General features: G+C 38.4%; 1 long non-coding RNA gene across 1 annotated transcript in view; it reads left to right on the top strand.

The window, feature by feature from the left end:
• The window catches only part of LOC110129169 (uncharacterized), a 271,914-nt gene extending 268,468 nt beyond the window's left edge, over window positions 1-3,446 (top strand). The window contains exon 12 of the long non-coding RNA XR_002311401.2: window positions 1,662-3,446. This is a non-coding gene — a long non-coding RNA (uncharacterized lncRNA). The remainder of the gene's footprint in view (window positions 1-1,661) is intronic.
• The last annotated feature ends 23,844 nt before the right edge of the window (window positions 3,447-27,290 follow it).

Below are 27,290 nucleotides of genomic sequence, written 5' to 3'. Positions count from 1 at the left end.
GCTTCCCCTCTACATTTCTTTTCTATTGTCCTTCCTGTCTCTGAATGGCGCCACTACTTCCCAGCCCCCGCCTCCAATCCAAACATCTGATCAAGTTAGAGTCTTTATTCCTTGAGTATTCCTTTTTACTGAATGGTTGTTCCATGACTTAGTATCTTCCCTGGTTCTTCATAGCTGGTGAGATGAAATTCGGTTTCCTGAGCGTGTCCTCTTGGAACTACCCCAGCCCTCTGTCCTCATTTCTCTATCCTATTCCCTTATCTATCCAAGAGTCCACTCATTCTAAGTTACTTGAAATTCCCGCATACTCCATGCTTTTCCACTCCTCTGTGCTTTAATCATACTGATCCTTCAGGAGATTAAAGATAACAGTCAGAGAGACACGGGTTACTCCTTCAGTGCTGCCACTGACCAGTTGTATGACTGAGCCCAGTTTATTAATTTTCATTTATAAAGTGAGAATAATAGTGTATCTCATTACATTTATCTTTACATAAATGTGAAGAGGATGAGAGTATGTAAGGATAGCATGAGAAAGTATAGATAAATTGCTTTGTATAATAAGCAGTCAGTGTATTTTGGTGGCATTGTTATTGTTATTATTATTACTGTCTAAAATTCAGCTCTGGTATCATATCTTTTAGGAAGTTTCCTGTTCTTTCAATCTAGAGTTCTTGTAGCTTCTGGAGCACATCCCTATCATAATACTTACTGCAGGATTTTTTAGTACTGTTTTCTGATTCCCCTTAAACAAACTGAACTACTTGAGATGACTATACCTTTCATTTCTCAAGGCCAAAGTTCAGTATAGTATACTACCCAAGTAGGTACACTTAATAAGTGTTGCTTATTCCATATTGTCATTTATGTGTATAAGCTATATATCCCATCCCAAAATATCTTAAGTCCTCCAACATGTCAAACAATATGATTTAGTACAGAACTGATAGAATTCTGAAACATAAAATACATAACTTGATTTTGGGATAAATAAATTTTTCTCCCCTCAAACTGTGTTATTTAAATTTTGGGTTAGCTGCTACCTTGGTATATGGGATGAGAACTATTAGTAATAATATTATTATTGTTGTTTAATTTAAATTATCTCTATCTTGAACAAGTTGACATAATTTTAAAATACTGGTATAGTAAAATATACAGTAAGTGGTCAAAAGTTATGCATTTTGTGCTATTGTGTAAAATATTCAAAATGAATGACTTTAGGATGGATTTGTCTTGTAATGCTGCCAAGTTAGAAGCTTGAATAATTTAACCCATGATTTACCAGGATATGTTACTGAAAGGATATCAAGATTATTTAAATAATTTGAGGATTTGTGACAATTCTAATCCTTGTAGAAGTAATGCAGAACATGGTCTTTTAGTTCATACTGATAGCCTCTTTATTGTCAGTGTAGACAAGTGTCAAAATCAATTGTATGTATAAAATAACTTTTGAAATTGTTAAGATGGTCAATTTCTTCCATAATGCTTCCATTTATTCACAACAGATCAAGAAACCTTGGTAACCTATGATTCTATCTATAAAGTATATATAGGTATATTCTACCTATCTAATCATCCATTTATAATCAGATTAGGAAATTTAAATAGAAATATATGAAAATTAATGTTTTTCTTTTCCTTTTTTTTTCTTTTAGCAATAATAATTAATAGGAAAATTGTATTGGAAAGCCTTATGAGAAGAAAAGACTTAAAAGAGAGAAAAAGTAATTCTGGACAAAATTCTACATGAAATAGAAAACTATTTCCTGGTTCAAAATTATAACCCAAAATAAGCCAGCCAAAACTGAAGGGCCCTTTAATTCTTAAAAGATTGGTTGAATAATATGAAAAGCCTTGAAGCAGTATTTGAATTCTACCTCAACAAGTGATCACATGTGAAAAAGTTAAGACAAGGAGAAATTGTGTGGATGTTGTGAAAATGCCAGTTATCTATGATTAGAAAGAGCATCTACTGATTAAGTTAATGTTCCCCTAAGGAAACGTATTGCCTACAAAAAGAAAATAAAAGTCATGTGAGACAAACAAATATTTTGATCTTTGGATAACATATTTGCATATTTTTTTTCCAAAGCACCTACCATGCCCAGGGGCAGCCTGACAATACTCAACAGTGCTATCTACTCATTGACTGCACTGTCAGGTTTTCCCTCTGGCATCATTTGCCACCCGGACTGCCTGCTGCCAGGCAGATGACAATAAAATGTAAACTTACACTCCTAAAGGAGATTTTAAAATGTTACTGGAGAGAGGAAAGCGATATCATGTTGTCCAACTAGAGAATACTTCTAGGTGGGAGTAGCCTAACTGTTAATGCAGGGCCACTTAGGGAAATTCCAGCACAAATGCTGTAATTTTTATGGTTCCTTTTATCCCATGGGCTTCCCAGGTGGTGCTAGTGGTAAAAAACTCACCAGCCAATGCAGAGACCCAGGTTTGATACCTGGGTCGGGGAGATTCCCCTGGAGGAGGTCATGGCAACCCACTCCAATATTCTTCCCTGGAGAATCCCATGGATAGAGGAGCCTGGCAGCCTACAGTTCATAGGGTCGCAAGGAGTAGGATGGGACTGAAAGGACTTAGCATGCATCATTCCATGGTCTACTGCTTTCTCCATATGAAAAGAATCAGGGAATCATCTAACAGGGAAAAGTCAAAAGTACAGTTTACTTAGGTATCGCTTAGATATGATACCTGAGGAAGAAAAACACACAAGTACCACATGACTCTTGGTTGATGTTTTACTGGAATTAGCAAGAGAAAAATGAATAATGGTTGACTATTCAGGACAAGAAGAATTAAGTCTGCACTGTGCCTGAACTTCCCTTAAGAACTCTCCAAGTAAATTTATATTCTTTTATCTGCAAGCAGCCCTCATCAAACAACAGATCTCAAAGTGAAAATAATTCAAAGTGACTCTTATTTCTTTGGCCGTGAGTTAAAGATGTTTACTTTTCGCAGCACAGGCACAAAGAAAGAAGATTTGGCCAAGCCTGAAAAATCACCTTTGCTTTATTAAACCAAAGACTTAGCCTGAGAAGAGAAGACTTGAGAAATCAAAGAGTAAACAGAGATTACTGCTGCATCACTTGGCCAGGAGCTTAATTCTCCTCTACTAATGAGTAAGGGAACCAACCACACCTGCTGAGTGTTGGCAGTAGAAAGAGGTTGGCTCTGGGGTCGAGCGAGAATGTTGTTTAAAAAAGGAGCCATGGAAATTTGGGCCTCTCCTGGGAAACTTACTGTTTCTCTTTTTAATAGTTTCTATATGGATTTTGGAATCGTGTGATCAGTGCTGTGAGTGAGAGGATGTGTACAGAGATAGTTGCATGTTGAGAGCAAGACTGAGGTGACAACCCGACTGTAGGCAAGATCTTGGAGGGCTTGGTACCCTCACTGCCTCAGCTGGAAGCTCTGGGAAATTCAAGGAAAAAATCTGTTTGGAAGCACATTAAAGAACTGAGTCACGGTGGTGATGCAGGGGTTGGGGTGGGAGGGTATGTCTTATTCCAGGTGGTATGAATATCATACTCAAAATTCCTGGGAGAAGGAAAGAGTTAAAAGTGAAATGTAAACCAAATTTGAAAGTAGTATCCATTACTGTTGATGTGCGAGATGAACAGAAGAAAATTATATATGTATGAAATAAAATCATAACCAAAAATAGTTGAAATGGGATTTATAAAGAGAAATAATAATGGATAACATATTAAGTTCTTGCTAACTGCCAAACACTGGCCTAAGAACTTGAGGTGTATCAGTTCATTTAATCTTCCTCACAGCTGCTGAGATAGGTATTGCTATTAATATCATCTTGCTTCAGAGATGAGAAAACTGAGGCTCAATAAAGCTAGCTAAGTGAACCAGTATCACATGTCATTTATTAAGGCAGAATCAGGACTTATATTCAGGGGTAATGATATTTTTCTTCTCTTACCAGAAATTAGTTGGTGAAGTAGATAGTTGGATTAGAAAGACTTAGACATGCCAGCCCATGTGTTAAAAGTCTGGGCTCTGGAATCCTGACTTCTATATATACTTATGAAGAATATAATTTTTCTGGTTGTAACCTTTTCCTTTTCACTTGGAGATGCTCCTTTAATGTTTCTTATAAAGCTAGTTTGGTGGTGCTGAACTCTTAGCTTTTGCTTGTCTGGAAAGCTTTTGATTTCTCCATAAAGTCTGAATGAGAGTCTTGCTGGGTAGAATATTCTTCGTTATAGGTTTTTCCCTTTTATCACTTTAAATATATGGTGCCATTCCCTTCTGGCCTGAAGAGTTTCTGCTAAAATGTCAGCTCATAGCCTTATAGGAGTTCCCTTGTATATGAGTTTTCTTGTATGTTGCTTTTCCCATACTTCTTTTAATATTCCCTCTTTTTCTTTAATTTTTGCCATTTTAATTACAGTGTGTTTCAGCGTGTTCCTCTTTGGGTTAATCCTGAATGGGACTCTACACTTCCTGGACTTGGATGACTGTTTCCTTTCCCATGTTAGGGAAATTTTCAGCTATTATGTCTCCAAATATGTTCTCAGCCCCTTTCTCATTCTCTTTCTTTCTGGGACCTCTATAATGTGAATATTTATATGCTTGGTGTTATCCCTGCAGTCTCTTAAACTTTCCTTATTTAATTTTTTTCTGTTCAGCTTTAGCGATTTTCACTACCTCTGTGTTTTAGTTCATTGATCCACTCCTCTGTATCATGTAGTCTACTGTGAATTCCTCCTAGTGTATTTTTCATTTCAGTTATTGTATTCTTCATCTCCCTTTAGTTGTTCCTTATATATTCTAACTGTTAAAAGCTTCTAACTTCCTGCTCTGTACATCCATTCATCTCTTGAATTCTTTGATCATCTTAACGATCACTACTTGAATTCTTTCTTGGGCGGATTGCCTAGCTCCACTTCATTTAGTTCTTCTGGGGTTTTATCTTGTTCCTTATCTGTTCCTGCCTAAGCTGTTGTTTGTAGTTCTATGTATCTGGTAAGTTAGTTGTGCTTCCTGACCTTGGAAAAGTGACCTTCTGTAGCAGATACCCTACATATCTCGGCAGTGTACTCCCCTCTCATCAACCAAGCTATATGCTCCGGGCTTCTCCTATGAGGCTGCATGGGTCCTTCTGTTGTGGTGGGGTCGAGTATGTGGGTGATCTGGTATGCTTGATTGGCCCGGGGTCAAGTTGTTTTCCATGCCCTACCTTGTGCTGAGGCTGCCTGCTACTGGCTGTGTAGACTGCTGGCTGTGGTTGGTGGAGCCAGGTCACAAGGCAGCTGACTACAGAGCCCTAAGGGGCCCTAGGGCTAGTACTGGCTCCTTGGTGGGTGGAGTTGGGGTCCAGAAGTCTCCAGTACTGTTGCCTGCCCACTGGTGAGTGGAGCCAGTTTTGGTGTTAGTGCTGGCCTGCTGGCAGGAAGAACTGGAGTTCATTGCAGGGCCCAGGAATCCCAGAACTGGTGTTGCATTGGTTGGGGATTGGGGTGGGAGTGGGGGCTTTGTGCTGGTTCCTAATACACTTGGGTCCAGGATCTGGGGTGCCCCAAAGCTTATGTTGACCTACTAGTGGGCAAGGCTGGGGCTCAGCTGGTCCCAGAATAGGGTCTGGCCTGCTGTGCGTGGGCTGGGCCTGCAGGGGGCAGGACTGGGTTTTCTGCTTCTGGTGGGAGAGGCTGGTGTGGAAGCTAGCAGAGGCTTCCTGAGGGCAGGGCCTGGGCGCAGGGCGTTCTGGGACCAGCGCCTGCGCACTGGGGCAGCGGCAGAAACAGCCGCATTCTCTGGAGGCCTTTGGGAAGCCTGTGTGCTGGTGGCTGGGGTTGTGTCTGGCACAGTTAGTTGTTTGGCCTGAGATATTCTAGCACTAGTTACTACAGGCTGCTGGGTTGGGGGCCAGGTCTTTAGCTCTTACATGGCACGTCGGCAGTGGCTTCCACAGGCGCTAGCGTCCACACGGTGAAACGAGCTAAGGCCGCAGGATGAGCCACAGTCATTCCTCACGTCTCCCGGAGACTCTTCAGGACCAGCAGGTAGGCCTGGCCCAGGCTTCTTTCAAATCACTGCGTTTGCTTTGGGTCCCGGTATATGTAAGATTTTGTGTGAGCCCTTTAAAAGTGGCGTCTCTATTTCCCACAGCCATCTGGGCCTCTTGATATTAAGCTTTGCTGTCCTTCCAAGCCAGGTGCTCTGGAGGGTTATCTTCTAGGTGCAGGACCCCTGGGCTAGGAGGCCAGACGTAGGGCTCAGAGCTCTCTCTCCTGGGGCAGAACGTCTGCACTGTAATTATTCTCCAGTTTGTATGTCACACACTTAGGGTATGGGCTTTGACTGTATCCGGAGTCTAACAGTCCTCCCCTCCCCGCCGTCCCCCACACAACCTATCTTGTGGTTCTGTCTTTAGATCTTTCTTGATAGGTTCCGGTCCTTTTCATTCATGGTTGTTCAACAGATAGTTGTGATTTCGTGAGAGGAGGTGGGTCAGTCACAGCAAAGGAAATTTATGGCAAACATTATAGCTTCCTTCCTCTTCCTACCTCATTCCAGTTTCCTTTTAGACATGTTCTGTGAACATCAGAATTAGCTCTTTTGGATCTCTGCATTGCCTCACTTAACTTTTCTAGTTCCGTTTTCTCATATTTAAATGCCAGTGATGGTGTTTTAGATCCCGTTGGATGATTGTGTGGTTAACTATATGTGTTTAAGTGAAGTACTTAATGAGCCGTAATTACAAGGGATCAGTAAATGAGAGGTGTATGGAGAAAGTAACATGGAAACTTACATTACCATATGTAAAATAGATAGCAAATGGGAATTTGCTGTATGTCTCAGGAAACTCAAACAGGGGCTCTGTATCAACCTAGAAGGGTGGGATGGGGTGGGAGATGGGAGGGAGGTTTAAGAGGGAGGGGACATATGGCCAATTCATGTTGATGTTTGACAGAAAACAACAATTTTGTAAAGCGACTATCCTTTAATTAAAGATGTAAATTTATTTTTTAAAAAGTTGTGAATGAACTCCAGATACATTGGCTACCAGAGCTCTGCAAAATGGCTAAGAGTGTGAGAAAATTAGCTGAGGGCAGTGCTCTCAGGCCGTGCTCTCAGACAGAAATGAAAACTTGAGTAGTTAGCAGATAAAGATCAGGACATACATTTGCAACACAGAGGCAGGCAGCCTGGTTCTCAACATCCAAAGTTGTTTATGTGGTACAGGGGTTTCTAGAGACATTAAGGTTTCTGTCATGGACTGACACACCTGCTGAAGAGAACTTCCTAGAACAATAAGAGAAAATGGCAGTGACAAGGACTCTTCAGATTTGAGGTGTCTTGGATCAGGTTCTTTAGAAGCAGACTGAGTTTTGGTGCATGATTATAGGAGAAGCGGGCTTCCCTTGTGGCTCAGATGGTAAGGAATCTGCCTGTGGTGCGGGAGACCTGGGTTCTATCCTTTGATCCGGGGGTTGGAAAGATCCCCTGGAGGAGGGCATGGCAACCCACTCCAGTATTCTTGCCTGGAGAACTCCCGTAGACAGAAGAGCCTGGCAGGCTATAGTCCATGGGGTACAAAGAGTCTAAGAGTCAGACACAACTGAGCGACTAAGCACATATTGAAGAGGGGGTTCTTCAGAGAAAATAAACCTAATAGGAATAGAGAATGGCATTCCCGCAAGAGAAGTGTCACTTTACTTGTGATCTCCTGTAAAGCCTAGCCTGTAGCTAATGCATAAATTGCATTAATTAGGACATTTTGTAACCCCATATGCACATCAGTCCTTGACTACCAGGGGGTTTGTTGTTTTTTCAGTCCTTAAATCATGTCTGATTCTTTGCAACCCTATGAACTAGCCTGCCAGGCTCTGTCCAAGGAACTCTCTAGGCAAGAATACTGGAGTGAATTGCCTTGTCCTTCTCCAGGGGATCTTCCTGACCCAGGGGTTGAACCTACATCTCCTGCATTATCAGGTGGATTCTTTACCACTGAGCCACCAGGGAAGCCCAGCTACTAGGGGTAGGGAAGATTTAACTTCCCGGGTGAGATGGTGCCCCTCAGCTGAGGGCAGTCTCCTGAGGAAGGAAGTTGCCAGCACTCCACAGCTGGTGGATATGTGAAGCAGTGAGGAAAAGAGATACAGGAAGGGCAACCACAGTTCCTACCAGAGGAAATTACTGAATATTAGTCAAGAAATTACAATGGTAACTAGGCTTATGGTGGTGATCATTTAGTAATGTATAGAAATATCCAGTCGCTATGTTGAGTGCTGGAAACTAACAGTGTTGTAGGTCAAATATACTTCAAAAACAAACTAAGAGAAAAGAGACAGATTTGTGGTTGCCAGAGGTGGGGAGTAGGAGGAGGATAAAGGTGGTCAAAAGCTACAAACTTCTAGTTACAAAATAAATACTAGGGATGTAATGTACAATATGATAAATATAATTAATACTACTGTATGTTATCTATGACAGTTACTCAGAGTAAGTCCTAAGAGTTCTCAACACAAGGAAAAAATACTTATTTTACTTTTGTAGCTGTATGAGATAATGGATGTTCCCTAGACTTACTGTGGTAATCGTTTCATGATATATATAAGCCAAATCATTGTTGTTGTTCAGTCACCCAGTCATGTCCAACTCTTTGCAACCCCATGGACCACAACATGCCAGGACTCCCTGTCCCTCACTGTATCCCGAAGTTTGCCCAAGTTCATATCCATTGCATCAGTGATGCCATCCAGCCATCTCGTCCTCTGATGTCCTTTTCTTCTGCCCTCAATCTTCCCCAACTTCAGGGACTTTTCCAGAGAGTCAGCTATTTGCATCAGCTGACCAAAATACTAGAGTTTCAACTTCAGCATCAGTCATTCCAACATCTACTCAGGGTTGATTTCCCTTAAGATTGATTGGTTTGATCTCCTGGCTGTCCAAGGGACTTTCAGGAGTAGAGCAAATCATTATGTTGTACATTTTAAATTACACAGTGCTGTGCTATATGCCAGTTATATCAATAAAACTGGAAGGAAAAATAAGTTCATAGTCCATGAAAAAAAGAAATTGCAGTAGTAAAAAGAGAAGAGATTCCAGAGGCTGAATCAGCACCCTGTGGGCATAGAGAATGGTAGTGGTGTGATAATGGAGGTGATTACAATGTTAGGAAAGGACTCCCTGTAATCTGTGGGCATCGTGTTAGAGGAACTGGTATAAAAGTGGTCTCACCAGCTATTAAACAACTAAGGCGGGTGAGGAGAGACCAGTGGTCGCTGAAAAAAAGAGATGCAATGTATGATAGTCTATGACATCATCTATCTATGGGAGTATAGGAGGCAAGGCAGAGTGGTGGTGGATGGTCAAGTTTGATAAAGGAAGTATAGCCAGAAAGAAAATAAGACTTTAAATCACAGTCTGGGAGAATTATTTCCAGTTACCTCAATTTTGTCAGATGAAATGATATTTTCCGGAACCAAGATATATAATTTAGGGCCTTGCCACTGTAGTGTTGATCACAAGGTAAAGGTATTGAAGAGAGGATGTCTCCAAATGCTCACTTTTCTTATGTGATTTGGCGTCAGTGTCACCACCATGAAGCATTTTTTTTTACCTCCCTTCTGCAAGGCTGAGTTAGGAGGCCTTAACCCTCTGAATTTACCTGCCTTCTCACATGTTACACCATTTTATAACTGCCTCCTTACCTGCCAGTTCTTGAAACTGTATCTTAGTAACACCTCAGTTCCTAGATTCTGGCATATTGTTGGCATTGAACAGATGTTTGAATGAGTGACTACATCATTACACTTGTGTTTATTATCAATTTGCATAAGTCAAACACATTTTTTTGGATATATGGTGGACACCTTACATTGAATGATTTCATTTTATTAATACCTTCTTGCTATGTGTGGACGGACAGTTGGAGAACTGTCTTCTTTGTTGATACCATCCTTGTATAAACGTCCCTTTGGGGAAGTGCATGGTGTATGGAAAGAATGACTACCCATGTATGGTTGCTTAGTTTTATTCCAACTTTCCTAATGTAGGAAAAAGCAATTCATTAGAAATATTGAGTAATGCAATTAATGTCTACCTTAGAAATGATAAATTCCTTCTTGTTTATTTAGTAAATAATTCTGATGATATATAGCCAATCTAAATAAAATATTCATATTTGTCCCCTTCAAAGAGAATTATGATTGTTCTTGAAATATCTTTGATGATTCAGTTGGCCCAAACTAGTCTCATGGTATAAATAAAGTCGAAGATACAGTAGACAAACTAACTTGGCTCAGAAGAACTTCCTCTCAGTTTATTTACTGTTTCTATAAACTAGTAAACTCAAACCATCAAATACCAAAAATACACCAATATACAGTGTAGAAAGGAAGAAAGTGAAATGTTTTGGGGGGGAAGTATTGGGATGAAGTTATTCATGTGATATTTATTTATAATACTTATTATTCCCCAAAAAGCATTTAAAATGGATTAACAATAGAGCACAATAAATTACACTGTAGAAAAAAATGATCAAAGAGCAACATGAAAAGCACAGTGAAGCTAGGAGTGACATGATTATGTAAGAAGCACATCTAAAGTCTAATAGCACAAGTAGGTTGTGCTCTTTTGCTTATACCAAGTATGAATGTGTTTTTGAGTAGAGGGTCATCTGAGAAAAAAGGATAAAGCTGCTTCATCTCCTTAGTCATGGTGACTCTTAACAGCTTAATAATGGGGAGCCCTCGTAGCTCAGTTACTCAAAAATACAGTTTGTTGAATTGTAGGCCTGCAAACCACCTTGGAGGACAGTATTGTAGCTAAGTCAGATTGGTGAGGAAGGAATGCAAGGTTTAATGACAGTGCTTTTTACTGCCTGAATTCCACACACTTTGAGGTCCACCTCAACTCTGCTTTTAGGCTCTGCTTGGCTACCATCCTTAGAACCACTATGGCTGTTTGCAGAAGGTCCAAAACTTGTTTGTCTCTTCAAAATCTCTCCTTTCTCCATGTTTGCCTTTGATAATGTGTGGTAAATGTAGCATAGCAAAAGTACACACTGCCTGTAAAATCCACTTCCTTCTTTCCCTGCAGATTTATGCTCAAGAAGGTTTAGACTTATCACCTTCTCTCTAGAGCCACGTAAATAACTGGCAGTGAATTCTTTTCTTGCTAATAGTCATTAACTGAAAAACCTTGCTCCCATAATACAAAATTTGTATCTACTATAGGCCAGTCCTTAACTACCTTAAAAGAAGTGAAGGGAAAGTATCAATTGCTCAAATTAGTCATGATCCCCACACCTGGGAAATGGTGTTGTTGAAGCACTTGAGCCATAAAACCAGATGGCACAGTGTGTTTATATAAGCTGTTTGCCTAGAAACTGAACCAGATTGGTAAACACTAAATCAATATTTGAGGGTTAGGTGCCAGCTGTTTTTCAGGATGCCATTAAGTGACTGGAGCTCATCAGCAGATCTCAAATGAGAGGCATCTTTAAGCCCGGCCACTGTGCCTGAATTCCTCTGTTTCACAGCAGCAGTGTGCACGTTTCAGCCTTTTCCATAGGACTCGACAAACCTCACACAGATTGTCACCACACTGCCATAACTTTTTCTCAAGAGTTTTATTCATTTAGGGCTGGCAATAACTAACTAATGGACTGTTTATTTGCTTGGCATCCTTCTTAAATGCTCATTGACCAGGGAATCACTTGGACTTGCATGTGGTTTTGGTTTAATTTGCCATTTTACTGTTGCCAGGGACCCCAGTGGTTTACACTCGCCATGCATCAATAAAGGTTTTTTACAATTGGAGAGATCTGTTGTGCTGCTCGATGCCACATGGCAGAAGGAGCTTAAATGTCAATTAATAATAAGAGCAGTTAAATGATATTTTATCAATGTGTTTGGGGACAGCTGAAATCAATAGGTTAAGTTTAATTCCATCTAGTAATAAAAAGATTGTTTTATGATTCTTAACCTGCCAAACATTCAAGCCAAACATTTCTGCAAAAGCTGATGTGGTTTTCAGGTTTTTATGTTTACTTCCGTTAAACTTGAATGCAATTCTACCCAGATCTTATGTATATATTTCCTGTCCTATTAAATGAAAACTCTATGGATAAAACAGGAAGTTAATGTTTATTGGAGTTTCTTTTTTGAAGTAAGGAGACAGACTTAGTAACTTTACATCTCTTTAGCAAACTATATTCAATGAAAATAAAGTGTAAAGTCAGAATTACTGGGTTTGTAATTGAATAAATTATCACTTATATCTGCACAAGTCACTTCTCAGAGCTCATTTCGTCATCTAAAGTAGGACCAAAAACCCTGATGATTTTAAGAGGGCTGATAAAAGTAACCTAGGCAGAACTGTAGCAAACTAGTGATATAGACAAAGAATTTTATCATTATAATGATTCATATCACAGTTTAAATCCCTTAAATATCTAAGTTAAAAATATATTAAGACTCTAACTTCAACAGCATATATTAGAAATGTATACTAGATTTATATTTGGAAAGCTGACTATATTTAAGATGTCAGTTCCCTTCTAAAATGGTTTACAAAGGGAGGGAGGTAAATGTATTAACTTTGAATGTCTTCAGATTTAGAAGTTTATATCATAAAACCAGTTGGGGGATGGTCTAGGGAGAAGGCTAAGATGATTGATAATTTAATTGTAAATTTATATGGGTGACTAAATTAGTAATTATTTCAGATAAAACCCTTTTGTTTGTCAAATTTGTCATACAAAAATATGCTATAAAACCTAAAATATTTAAAATAGTTGACAATTGATATTTAAATTAGCAGATGCATACATCCCTGGTGGCTCAAAAGGTAAAGAATCTTTTTGCAATGCAGGAAGATCCCTGGGTTGGGAAGATCCCCTGCAAAATGGAATGGCTACCTGCTCCAGTATTCTTGCCTGGAGAATTCCATGGACAGAGGGGCCTAGTGGGCCATAGCCCATGGAGTCACAAAGAGTCGGACACAATTGAACCACTAACACTTTCACTTTCAGAAAAACAGAACACCATTGAACTAGCATATGTGACCACGGAGTATCTAATTAGTGGAAATAATTGGTTATTTAATAAATGATGGTGAAATAATCAGCTGTATGAAAGATCATAACAGCAGATAGATTCCTACTTCATAGCATATGAATTTTAGGTAGATTATAGAAATATATGTAAAATGGTTACAAGCAAAATTGGAAGAAAATAGATGTTGTTAGTTAATGCTGGTAAAGAAAACTCTTCTAAATATAAAATTAATATAAATGAAGGAAAATTTATCCATATTAAAAAATTAATATAATACAGATTTAACAAAATTCATTAGAAGGACTGATGCTAAAGCTGAAGTTCTAATACTTTGGCCATCTGATGCAAAGAACCAACTCATTAGAAAAGACCCTGATTCTGGGAAAGACTGAAGGCAGGAGGAGAAGGGGACGACAGAGGAAGAGATGGTTGGATGGCATCACCGATTCCACGGACATGAGTTTGAGCAAGCTCTGGGAGATGGTGAAGGACAGGGAAGCCTGGCGTACTGTAGTTCATGGGGTTGCAAAGAGTCGGAAATGACTGATTGACTGGACAACAACAACAAAACAAAATTCAGAGAATAAATAGTAAGCTGGGAAACACTGACAATTAATGAGACAAGCTTGAGTAGCTTTCCCTTATTAAGAACTCTGTAATAAAAAAATATCCCAACTGGGTGTAGAAGAAGAACAATTCACAGAACAGGACACACACAAAACTTAAAAATCTAACTGTCAATTAAAATAAACATTTAAAAGGGCTATCAAATAACATAAGGAAATAGCAACCCACTCCAGTACTCTTGCCTGGAAAATTCCATGGACGGAGAGTCTGGTGGGCTGCAGTCCATGGGGTCACGAAGGGTAGGACATGCCTGAGCAACTTCACTTTCACTTTTCACTTTCATGCACTGGAGAAGGAAATGGCAACCCACTCCAGTGTTCTTGCCTGGAGAATCCCAGGGACGGGGGACCCTGGTGGGCTGCCGTCTATGGGGTCACACAGAGTCGGACACGACTGAAGCGACTTAGCAGCAGAAGCTTCCCAAGTTACCATATTTTAAATTTAGTTTAAACTTAATTTTTAAGGTTAATATATTCATCTAATTTAAAGTTCAGAGAAAGTAAAAATAATTCTTCTCTCACCTATTCTCAGTTCTTTAATTCTGTCTGAGGAGATAACAAATGTTTGTAATTTCTTATAGAAGAGTTTTTTTCCCCTCCCCAATTATTTTGAATCTTAATGTTGGTGAGGACTCAGTGAAAAATTTTTGAGGAAGATCTGCATGTGACAGTGTACCTGAAAAAAAAATTGGGCTATTCAAGCATTAATATGTTTAATTGTTGACCCATTCATTCTCATTCCTTTTTCTACAAAATTATCTCAAAACAAAACCAGACACGTGTGTACAAATTTGTGAATTTATTACTAATGACATCTTGTTTGTAATAGAGAAAAAATAGAAACAAATTTAAGGACTTCTCTGTAGCTCAACCTCCATTTAAATGGCTTTCTTACACTGCAATACAAATATACTATTCTCATTTCTGAAGAATGGACTATGGAGAGTTCTTATGCTCTGAAAAGATAGAAAAGAGCAATGGAGAGAAGGAGAGGGTGGGGAAGCATAAGGAGGGAAGTGGAGAGTGGAAGGACTTTAGATGAGTTGTCCACTTGTCATTTACTATCTTAAATATTGAACGCCTTTTAGTAGTTAACGAAAGGTCTAAGAGCTCATCATTTATGATAAATCATCAAAATCATCAGCCGTTAGACCTTTGGTTACATTGTTTAAAAAAAAGTAGCCAAACTCCTTCACTCCTCACATGGCTCAGAAGATAATCCTTACAGAACCATAGGATGGTAATTTGATTATTTATTTCTACAAATATTTTATGGTTTTTTAAGATATTTAAACTCAATGATTTTTAAAATCACACTAACCAGTTTCCAACAATAACACCTTCCTTGCCCCCAGTATAAAAACATAAACTCTTCTAGATTCTAACTAAGGTTGAATTATATTTATTATTAATTTCAGAGAAGTTAATGTTTGTATAATATTATTTTCATGTTCAGGAACAGGGTATTTTTCTATGTCTCTTCATGCCAAGTTTTAAGTCCTAATACTATTTTATCATTTTATTTATATATGTGCATTTTCTACATCATTAAATGTATTCCCATGAATGTAATATAAAATTAAAATGTTAATAAAATGAGGAAACATTAGAAAATGACGAATAATGTAAAAAAATGAGAAACACAATAAAGACAAAAAGGAAAAACATAGGCCTATATTATAAGCTAAGATTTTAAGTGAATTAGATAAAAATGAGTCATAAATTTAGAATAATGATAATACAACATAAGAGATATTTCTGGTATGTAGCTGATAGGGTTAACGCTCATCATTTAAGTTCATTGACATAATTTGCTAAGAAAATAATAGATAACCCATAGGAAACAGGAAAAGTAATTCATACCAGAAAAATTCAAATGGCTAATAAACAAGAAAAGATGCTTAACCACATTGCCAATACAAATTAAAATAAGACCACAATATTTTCCCAAAAGAGGGGCAAAAATGTAAAATAGAGATAACACCATTTAAAGACAACAATAAAAATAAACTAGTGGTCTTGTACATTGGTGGAAATATAAATGGCTATGACCCCAGTAGAAATGGAACTACTGATTAGTAATACTAGTGTAAAATATGTAAAAAACTTAGGACTCATCAGTTCAATTTTGGGAATTTATCTTAAGGAAATAATATCAATTGATTGAAAATATGTGAAGACAGTGTTTATTGCAGCTTTACAGTGATAAAAATATGGTAACTATTTTATCACCCATTAATAGGGGAATAAGAGATTATATCACAATGCACCCTGCTATGGAATTTTGGTACTGTTAACAAAAATAATGAAAGCTTTATTTGTTAAACTGAAAGGATATTCATGATGTCCTTTAAAGAAAGAGATGCAAGTTGAAGAGTAATTTATCAAGTATTATCCATTTTTTATAAAGCAAACAAATGAAAGAATAATACAACTTTTTACCCCCACCAACTAAATGTATGCATTTAGTCAGATTCAGATAAAGTTATTAAAGTATGTATACCCAACTATTACTCAAGGATTAGACATGGTTAGGGCTCCTGAGAAATCTGTATGCAGGCAAGAAGCAACAGTTAGAACCGGACATGCAACCACAGACTGGTTCCAAGTCGGGAAAGGAGTACATCAAGGCTGTTTATTGTCACCCTGCTTATTTAACTTATATGCAGAGTACATCATGCAAAATGCTGGACTGGATGATGCACAAGCTGGAATCAAGATTGACAGGAGAAATATCAATAACCTCAGATATGTAGATGACCCCACCCTTATGGCAGAAAGTGAAGAAGAACTAAAGAGCCTCTTGATGAAAGTGAAAGAGGAGAGTGAAAAAGCTGACTTAAAACTCAACATTCAGAAAACTAAGACCATGGCATCTCGTCCCATCACTTCATGGCAAATAGATGGGGAAACAATGGAAACGGTAACGGGCTTTATTTTTGTGGGCTCCAAAATCACTGCAGATGGTGACTGCAGCCATGAAATTAAAAGATGCTTGCTCCTTGGAAGAAAACTTATGACCAACCTAGACAGCATATCAAAGAGCAGAGACATGACTTTGCCAGCAAAGTTCCATCTAATCAAAGCAATGGTTTTTCCAGTAGTCATGTATGAATATGAGAGTTGGACTATAAAAAAAGCTGTGCACCAAAGAATTTATGCTTTTGAACTGTGGTGTTGGAGGAGGCTCTTGAGAGTCCCTTGGACTGCAAGGAGAGCCAACCAGGCCATCCTAAAGGAGATCAGTCCTGAATATTCATTGGAAGGACTGATGCTGAAGCTGAAACTCCAATACTTTGGCCACCTGATGCAAAGAACTGACTCATTTGAAAAGACCCTGATATTGGGAAAGATTAAAGGTGAGAGAAGAAGGGGATGACAGAAGATGATATGGTTGGATGGCATCACTGACTCAATGAACATGAGTTTGAGTAAACTCCAGGATTTGGTGATGGACACGGAGGCCTGGTGTGCTGCAGTCCACGGGGTCACAAAGAGTTGTACATGACTGAGTGACTGAAAGGAACTGAACTGAGTAGTTTCCGTTTAAGATATCACTTACTGCAGGTCGTTTTGTTCTCTAATAACTTTCCAAAATTTCAAACATTATATTTAAAAACAAAATTAACAAATATAAATGTGATAATTTGTAAAAGCACTCAAAGATGAAAAAGAAAGAATCACTCACCCTCACTCTAACCACTGCTTCCCCGGTGTTTCCCCCGTAAAGAATCCACCTACAACACAGGAGTCACAGGAGATGTGGGTTCGAACCCTGGGTCAAGGAGATCTGCTGGAGGAGGGCACAGGAACCCACACCGGTATTCTTGCCTGGAAATTCCCATAGACAAAGGAGCCTGGCAGGCTACACTTCATTGGGTCACAGAGTCAGACACGACTGAAGCGACTTAGCACAGTATTCCTCATAATTTAAAGTTTAGATACTTTGAACAAGTCCTTTGACTGGCATATTTCTTGGAATGTGGTAAGCCCCTACTTTTCAAACTCTTTTATTTTAATGGTGAGTCTCTGATGAGAAGCCATGCTTAATCGAAAAGAATGTCGCAACCCTTTTCACTTGCACTAGAAAGGTTGTTCTAACACCAGTAATTTTGAAGAGAACCAAAGAGTAATTAAGCTGTCAATAATTATAGAAGACTCTTATGCAATAAATTGCCCTTGAGCTCTATTTATTTTGGTCAAGAAACTTCTTACAGGATTTTATTTTTATCTATGGCTGGTACTGCAAGTTAATCTTTTGTTTCATTCTATAATAAAGTCAGAGCAGAAAAGTGATATGCTGAGAAAAGAACAATGACTGATATCTATAATGTGCATCTAGTTTAAAAATGCAAATCTACAATTAAAAAATCTAGAAATATCAATTTTTGTTATATGAACTCTACACTCTGAAACCAATTCAGATCACCTTCAGTGGACATTGGACAATGCTAACCATTCACAGACTTGTCTACTTGTGTTAGCTACAGTTTAGAAAGGTCTGTTTTTATCCCCCTTAGAGTTACTGGGAGCTCTTAGTCAAATTTAAATGTTTATTATTATTATTTTATTACAAGGCTGTTTAAAATACATATTTAGAATAGTAATTCTGAATTGCAAGTAGGTTTGGAGGTGAGTGCCTGTCAGGGAAGAATATAAGAATGAAAATTGAGAGGCATTTGGGAATGGGAGATATATATAGTTTGGAATAGCATAATTGACATAATAATTATTTTACTTGATTAAATTAACTTTATTTTAAAATGTCAAATAGCATTCTGGTTAGGTATTAAGGCAGATATAAGTCTGATTTTTCAAAGTGAACATGAGTTAAGTATGGTTGAAAAAGAGAATTATAATTCTTTGTCTGAAATGATGGGTCATAAAAGGAGATGCAATACTGCCTTATTATAATTATGACTATTTTAAACTCAAAAGTCTAAGATGTATAGCCAAATGTAACTCATCATTTCAGCTGGGTGATGGGTACAAAGGAGTTCATGCAAATCTCTTATTTGACATGTTTTAAATTTTCCATAAGAAAAATTTTATGATTATGGCCTACAATGGCCTAAATAGCTTGAAAAAGTCAATGATGAAAGAAGCTTTGTTCAGAGGCATAAAAATATTTTGGCAGGAGGAGAGTAAATTCATATGTGTGCTTCTTTAAATTTCTTTTTTAAAATGTCATAGTAGAAAGTCCTGTCACCATTTGTGGTTAAGGATGAAAGGCATATGGGGGCACGGCAAACTACTCCAGTATTTTTTCGTGGATAATCCCTTGGACAGAGGAGCCTGGTAGGCTCCAGTCTATGGTGTTGCAAAGAGTTGGACATGACTGAGCGACTAAGCATGCACACACATATATGCTATTTATACATACAGTAGGAGGGCAAAACTAAACAGAGGGATGTGGAAACTGGGAATGTGTGGGAGTGCATATTAGGCCTGGGACAGGAGAGACCAGATAGGACACAGGGAAAGAAAGAAACAGAGAGAACGGCAGCACACGATCATGGACTAGAACAGGGAGAAAATGAAGAGTTAATCTCAGAGGGAGGCAGAAGCGTGCAGAGGAGGTTAATAGATTTTAAACTACCTAGTTCATAAAGAAATCAACTGTTATAAGACCTAACACTACTTATCTTCCAAATGATCATAATGGCCTTTTGCTAAATTTGTCATTTGTGTTCCAGTTCACTGGTAATCCTTTTCTCACTTTAGTTTCTTCTTTCATCTCCAATATATATTTTTTCTTGCTTATATTTCTTTTGTCCAATGCCATTTTCTAGAGATATTTGGCAATTTCTAGATTATGAAAGAGCTAAAATTAAATTATTGAGGAAGCCCCTGGCTACAAATGTATATATTTATATTTATGGAAGTGGTAGGAAAACCCTAATGCGGTAATTAAGTTATAGAAACTAAAACGTTTAGAAAATTTTTCTTCAGATAGGATGAAGTTAAGCATAGAACCATTTTCTCTAAGTGTATTTTTGGTTGGTCATTGGAAGAGCTGGCAACCTAAAAATGATAGGATGAAAAACCAACTGCCATAGACCTGGTCAGTGGCTTGTTCTTGGGTTCTTCTGGAGTGTTTTCTTACACCAACAGTGAGTTCTCTGCCGACACCAACGTAATGTCCTGCAAGTCAGTTCAGTTCTGATACTAACTGCTTAGAGCTAGCACAGACCTCACAGGTTAAGGCTCAGTCCCAGAAGACTGCCTCCACTCCAGATGCTGGTCACAAGTTCCAGGTTATCGTTGGTACGTCTGACCAACTTGAGGGTACCCAAGTGTCCCTCCTCAGGTTCAAGATCTTCCTAGAGCTCAAGGAAATGATTTATTCAGATTTACAGATTTACTTCCCCCGTGGCTCAGCAGTAAAGAATCTGCCTGCAATGCAGGATCCACAGGAAACGCAATTTTGATCCTGGGTGGGGAAGATCCCTTGGAGAAGGGCAATCCAGTATTCTTGCCTGGAGAATCCCCATGGACAGAGGAGCCTGGTGGGCTATAGTCCATGGGGTTGCAAAGAGTCAGACACGACTGAAGTAACTTAGCACACAGCACAATGAGTTATACAGTAGCTGATAATCAACATGTTATGTTAATGGACTTGTGCCCAGCAGGACACATTTTCTATCACATATTCTGCATGGAGTTTCACTGGCTCTGGTGGTGTGAACCTAATTCAATGTGTTCAAGTTCTAATCTTGGTATTCCTTTTGTAGAAGAAATAATTTGTATCTTTATTTTCAATTACCTTCTCCCTTACCTTTGTTTTGTTTTGCTGTCTTCTTCTTCTTTTTTTTTTTTTTTCTTAAATCACTCTGTAGTTAATATGGGCTTCCCTGGTGGCTCAGCAGTAAAGAATCCACCTGCAATGCAGGAGATATGGGTTCAGGTCCTGGGTGGGAAAGATCCCCTAGAGAAGGACATGGCAACCCACTCCAGTATTCTTGCCTGGGAAATCTCATGGACAGAGGAGTCTGGTGGGCTACAGTCCAGTTCAGTTCAGTTCAGTTGCTCAGTCGTGTCCAACTCTTTGCGACCCCATGAATCGCAGCACGCCAGGCCTCCCTGTCCATCACCAGCTCCTGGAGTTTACTCAAACTCATGCCCATCGAATCGGTGATGCCACCCAGCCATTTCATCCTCTGTCATCCCCTTCTCCTCCTGCCCCCAATCCCTCCCAGCATCAGGGTCTTTTCCAGTGAGTCAGCTCTTCACATCAAGTGGCCAAAATACTGGAGTTTCAGCTTCAGCATCAGTCCTTCCAGTGAACACCCAGGACTGATCTCCTTTAGGATGGACTGGTTGGATCTCCTTGCAGTCCAAGGGACTCTCAAGAATCTTCTCCAACACCACAGTTCAAAAGCATCAATTTTTTGGCGCTCAGCTTTCTTCATAGTCCAACTCTCACATCCATACATGACCACTGGAAAAACCATAGCCTTGACCAGATGGACCTTTGTTGGCAAAGTATTGTCTCTGCTATAGTCCAGGGGGTTACAAAAAGTAGGACATGACATAATGGCTAAACAACAACAACAGGATAGTTGATATACATCATTCAATAAAGATCTCCTCCAAATAAAGAAAATTCTGTTTCTTCTTTTCCCCTATTCAATTAATTAATTAATCTATGTTTAAGTTGAACAATCCTCTCTAAAAAAGGCAAGACTAAATCAGATAATGGAAACTCTCCATGAAGCTGCTTTGTGGTAACATGACAGAGGCCTGGTTTGATAATATTCCTCCCTCCTTCCACTTCCCTCCCTCTCTCCCCTCTTTCACTCCCTTTCTTCTCTTCCTTTTTTTCTTTCCTCTTTCACTCTGACTTTCTCCTTTCCTCTCTGCTTTCCATTTTTCTTCCAGTCATTTTTTTTTGCTGCGTAATTCCCTCAGACTTAGTGGTATAAAACAACAAACATTTTATTATGCTCACTCTGCTCTGGGTTAGGAATTTAGGTAGGACATAATGGAGGTGACTTGTCCCAATTCCACAGTTTCTGGGACCTCAGCTAGAAGGATTCAAATGACTAGATGCTAGAATAATTTGGAGATTTCTTAATTCCCTTGTTTGGCATCTGTATTGAAATGACTCAATTTGACCACAGCTTGAACACGTACAACATGGCCTATTCATGTGCTCTGATCTTCCTCAAAGCGGGTAGACTTCAGAATAGTCAGGCTTCTTAGAAGGTGTCTGAGGACTTGCGAGAATGACTGTTTCAGCAATCATTATTGAAGACGAATGCACTTGCGTGGTCTTGCTGCAGGTTCTGCCATGCTCTGCTGGAGGAGGTGATTATAGTATCACCCTGCTTCACAGAGTGGGGATAAAGACCCTGCTTCCATATGAGATAAGTGTCAAAGAAATCACAACCATATTTTATAACTACCATACTTACTTTGAAGGAGACTTGAAACTTCTTTTTAATATATTCTGTTCATTTAACAGGCTGTGAGAATATATTTAATGAAGTTTGAACCAGTATTCCTGCGCTAAGGGAAGACCTTAACTCTATTTCTGTGAAGTGAAAAATATCATTTGAGTGAAAGGTTAATAAGTAAACCTATTGATCGGAGAAACATGGTATGTTTTAATTGTATTCCTTTTAAGTACTCTGGAACATTAACAGTAAAATAGGGTAGCGTTAAAACAGGGTGTCATTAAGATGGGGAAATACTGCTCTGAACCTATGATATCTACATCCTAATTCTCTGAATTTGCCTTGTCAGTGGGCCTCATTTCCCACAATCTTGGTTGAGAGGTCCCACTTCCTTCAAAGAAACTTCATGCATGAAAATGGAGCTCATGTACTAAGCCACTATTCCTTTCACTTTACCTTCATGGGTAATCTAGAGGTAACCTGTAAGTTCAAGAAGTATATTTCATAACAGAAAAACAGCAACTAAATATATGAATTGAATCATAGAGAAAATTGCTAGAGAATTTTCTGTTCCTTGTTTCAACTGGGACTGGCATACCTGGCATGTTTCAGAGGCTAGCCACATATCACTAAACAGAGACATAACGGCAAAACTCACAACATCATTTAGACACTGTAGATTTCTCACTTCAGTGGTTTTGATGTTGATGGAGAGTGACTTCCTTTGAAAGTGCAATGATCTGCATGCCTTTTGATCATTGTCGTAGTGAAGACTAATGTTATTTCACATGAAACTGACAAGACTTAGTTTCTTTATTTCTTTGTGGAATAACTTCACACACATGGACTTTCAAAAATTTAATATGAATTTGTTAATGAATGGCAATTGCTTATGGGTACACAGTCTGATTGAGGATCAAGGTGTATATAAATATATATACAAGGGGAAAGTTTTTCTGTAGCATTTCAAACAACTCTACTAGGTAGTTTGGTGACACGTCTGTCACTTCAAACATATTAGTATTGAAATTGTAGCACTTCGCAATTGAAGTGTATTACACACTTGAGATACAGTAAACTACTGTATTTGAATTGAATCATACAATCATAGATATTAGAGCCAGAAAAGACCTATTAGGTTATCATGTCCATCCACTGCCATTTGGCATTGTTGTTTACAAGACATTGTTGCATCTAGAGTTAAACGCCTCAAACAATGGGATTTCTTCCACTGTACAAGAACATTTTCTTTTATTGTCTAAAGGACTTTCTTATTGAAATAGTTTTTTTTCCCTTAAATTCAGCTGAAATTTATTTTTTGCTCAATTTCACTCCAGTGTTTTCATACCTCAGTCCCCATTTTGTAACCTTACCTTTATTTTATCTCTTCTTATAGTGGCACTTCTTTAAAGACTGATCCATTTAAAGACCATACTTCAAACTTCAAAAATGTAATTCACTTTCTGCCCAAATTATGTGACACTTTAGGTTGGCTTACCCCCAGAAGTGGACACTGAGACAAGGATACAAGTGTAAATAGTTTATTTGAAGATAACTCTAGCACATGTTTGGAGGTGACTGAGGAAGAGAGATAAGAAAGAGAAGAAACTCTATAAAGGATGTATAATCAAACCAGTGCCGTTATGGGTAACTGGATCTTAATCTTACTGCAGATGCTGATGGTTTGTATAGAATATGTGGCTCAGAGTTATTCCTCTGGGAGTCAAGCAAGCTGGGGTGCTTATGTACCAACTCTTGTCAGCCATTAGTTGCAGGCTCCTCATAAGGGATATTAACCTCCTGGTACTTCTGGCCCACCCTGCACATGACAGAATGGACTGTAGCCCACAGAGGAGGCTGTCAGACTACTGAAACTCTGGGTTTTTATGCGTCAGAATGGTAAGAAGACTGTGGGGTATCTGACCCAGTTAATCTACCAAGTGGTGACTTCCAGCCATCATTGGAACTCCATGTACACGTTTAGTTTGTTTGCACAAGGTTTATAACTTATTTTTAAGTAATCATTTTCCTCTGGTTCAAAGTTATTTTATTAAAAAAACTGGAAGCACTTCAAAAGTTTTCATTTTCTATAGAAGAGCAACATTTCATTCAGAAAACATATGATATTTTCAGCTGTTCTTGATTACAAGTACAGAATTCAAGCAGTATTATATTTAACTAAAAGGATAAAACAATACATTTTTAAACAGTAAAAGTTAACTTTTGTAGAAAAAGTATGCTAGTGATTAAACATATATATTAACATGCATTTATTACTAAGTATATTCTATAAATTCATTAAACATTATATTTTTATATTTTATTCCTAAAGTCAATCATTTGCTAAATGATCAGATTCTGTTTTGTTAGTTTCAGAAGTCTTATGTTTCATGTGATGAATATGCTGACTATTATATTTGTGCAATAACATGGTTCTCAAAACATTGAGTCTAACCAACACAATCTGTTCTCTTTAATTCTAGTACCTTGAAACATAGTTCAAAGTTTACAGTTTCTATTTTGCTTGACAACATTGACCCCACGAGGATAACCTCTTCATTTTCAGATCCTTTATCTCGTTCTTTTTTTTTTTTTAAATCGGAGAGGACTACCTTTCCTACAAAGTTCTTAGAAATCAAAAACCAATTTAAAAATATACTGCTAATTTCTATAATAGCAAATATTACGTAAACACATTTTGTTTGTTTCTATTCCCATGAGCTTGTATTTGGCTATAAACCATAGGTAGTCTTCTGGAAGCAACTAATGAGGGAGGGGAGGGAGGAAAAGAGAATAGGAAAGATGAGCAAGGGGATAACCTAGGAAGTAGAGGCAACAGGAACTCACTTTACTGCCTTGGTGAAATTTTTCTCTGTCTTAACCTTCAAACCACACCCTATGCTTAAAATATTCTTTACATTTAATTTGCTAAAATTTAAATTGGCTATTATCCAATAAAGCACTTTAGAATTTCATTTCTCCAAGATAATCCTATTCCAAAGGAAAAGGAAGAATTAATTTCCAATTGATCTTTGTCTAAATAGTCCGTTCTCTCTTCTTTGCAAATCATCTACTAAATGCATTCACATTTTGATTTATAATAATTTTTTTCATCATTTTTACTTATTTAGTTTACTCTTTCTGTTTGCTATCTGGCACATAGATTATTATAGTAGTCTTCCATTTGCTTTTATTGTTTTCATTATTACCTTACCCAATTCACTGTGCAAATCTATGCTTAATTAATCTTCACAAAAGCCATTATTTTAGGGCTACTAGTACTCTCAGTGGCCCTTAAAACTCACACTTGATAGCTCTGAACTCATGGTGTTTCTCCTGAAACTTAATTTCCTTTCCAATGTTTTCAGTCTCAGGAGATAGAACTCAAATATAACTGCTCAACTCAGAAACCTGAGTCTTTTTTAAACATCTCCTTAAAACTAATCCATCTCTAAGTCCTCTTGGCTTTGTCTCCTAAGTGTCTCTTAAATCTATTCATTTCTCTCCAATTTTACCGCAACTATGCTAATACTATGTTAAGCTAGTGGAGGTAATAGAATTCCAGTTGAGCTGTTTCAAATCCTAAAAGATGATGCTGTGAAAGTGCTGCACTCAATATGCTAACAAATTTGGAAAACTCGGCAATGGCCACAGGACTGGAAAAGGTCAGTTTTCATTCTAATCCCAAAGAAAGGCAATGCCAAGGAATGTTCAAACTACCACACAGTTGCACTCATCTCATACGCTAGCAAAGTAATGTTCAAGATTCTCCAAGCCAGGCTTCAACAGTATGTGAACTACGAACTTCCAGATATTCAAACTGGATTTAGAAGAGGCAGAGGAACAAGAGATCAAATTGCCAATATCTGCTGGATCATCAAAAAGTAAGAGAGTTCCAGAAAAACATCTATTTGTTCTTTATTGACTATGCCAAAGCCTTTGACTGTGTGGATCACAACTAACTGTGGAAAATTCTTCAAGAGATGGGAATACCAGACCACTTGACCTGCCTCCAGAGAAATCTGCATGCAGGTCAAGAAGCAACAGTTAGAACTAAATATGGAACAACAGACTGGTTCCAAATTGGGAAAGGAGTATGTCAAGGCTGTATATTGTCACCTGGCTTATTTAACTTATATGCAGAGTACATCATGTGAAATGCTGGGCTGGAGGAAGCACAAGCTGGAATCAAGATTGCCAGGAGAAATATAAAAAACCTCAGATATGCAGATGACCCCACCCTTATGGCAGAAAATGACGAACTAAAGAGCCTCTTGATGAAAGTGACAGGAGAGTGAAAAAGTTGGCTTAAAACTCAGCATTCAGAAAACTAAGATCATGGCATCTTGTCCCATCACTTCATGGCAAATAGATGGGGAAACAATGGAAACAGTGACAGACTTTATTTTGGGGGCCTCCAAAATCACTGCAAATGGTGACTGCCACCATGAAATTAAAAGACACTTGCTCCTTGGAAGAAAACTTATGACCAACCTAGACAGCATATTAAAAAGCAGAGACATTACTTTGCCAACCAAGGTCTGTCTAGTAAAAGCAATGGTTTTTCCAGTAGTCATGTATGGATGTGAGAATTGGACTATAAAGAAAGCTGAGTGCTGAAGAATTGATGCTTTTGAATTGTAGTGCTGGAGAAGACTCTTGAGAGTCCCTTGGACTGCAAGGAGATCCAACCAATCCATCCTAAAGTAGATCAGTCCTCAGTATTCATTGGAAGGACTCACACTGAAGCTGAAACTCCAATACTTTGGCCACCTGATGAGAAGAACTGACTTATTTGAAAAGACCCTGATGCTAGGAAAGATTGAAAGCAGGAGGAGAAGGGGATGACAGGGGATGAGATGGTTGGATGGCATCACTGACTCAATGGACATGAGTTTGAGTAAAGCCTGGGATTTGGTGATGGACAGGAGGCCTGACATGCTGCAGTCCATGGAGTCACAAAGAGTCAGACAGGGCAGAGAGACTGAACTGAACTGAATGCTAATGCATGAGCTTCCCAGGTGGCACAATGGTAAAGACTCTGCTTGCCAGTGCAGAAGACACAAGCGATGTGTGTTCCATTTCTGGATCTGGAAGATCTCTTGCAAAAGGAAATGACAACTCACTCCAGTATTCTTCCCTGGAAAATTCCATGGACAGAGGAGCCTGGTAGGCTATAGTCCATGGAGTCATAAAGAATAAGACATGACTGAGTA

The sequence above is a fragment of the Odocoileus virginianus genome, chromosome 14 (genome assembly GCF_023699985.2).
Source record: "Odocoileus virginianus isolate 20LAN1187 ecotype Illinois chromosome 14, Ovbor_1.2, whole genome shotgun sequence".
Classification (NCBI taxonomy): Eukaryota; Metazoa; Chordata; class Mammalia; order Artiodactyla; family Cervidae; genus Odocoileus; species Odocoileus virginianus.
Note: the sequence above shows the minus strand (reverse complement) of the source record. Positions and strands in the feature narration are given on the sequence as shown.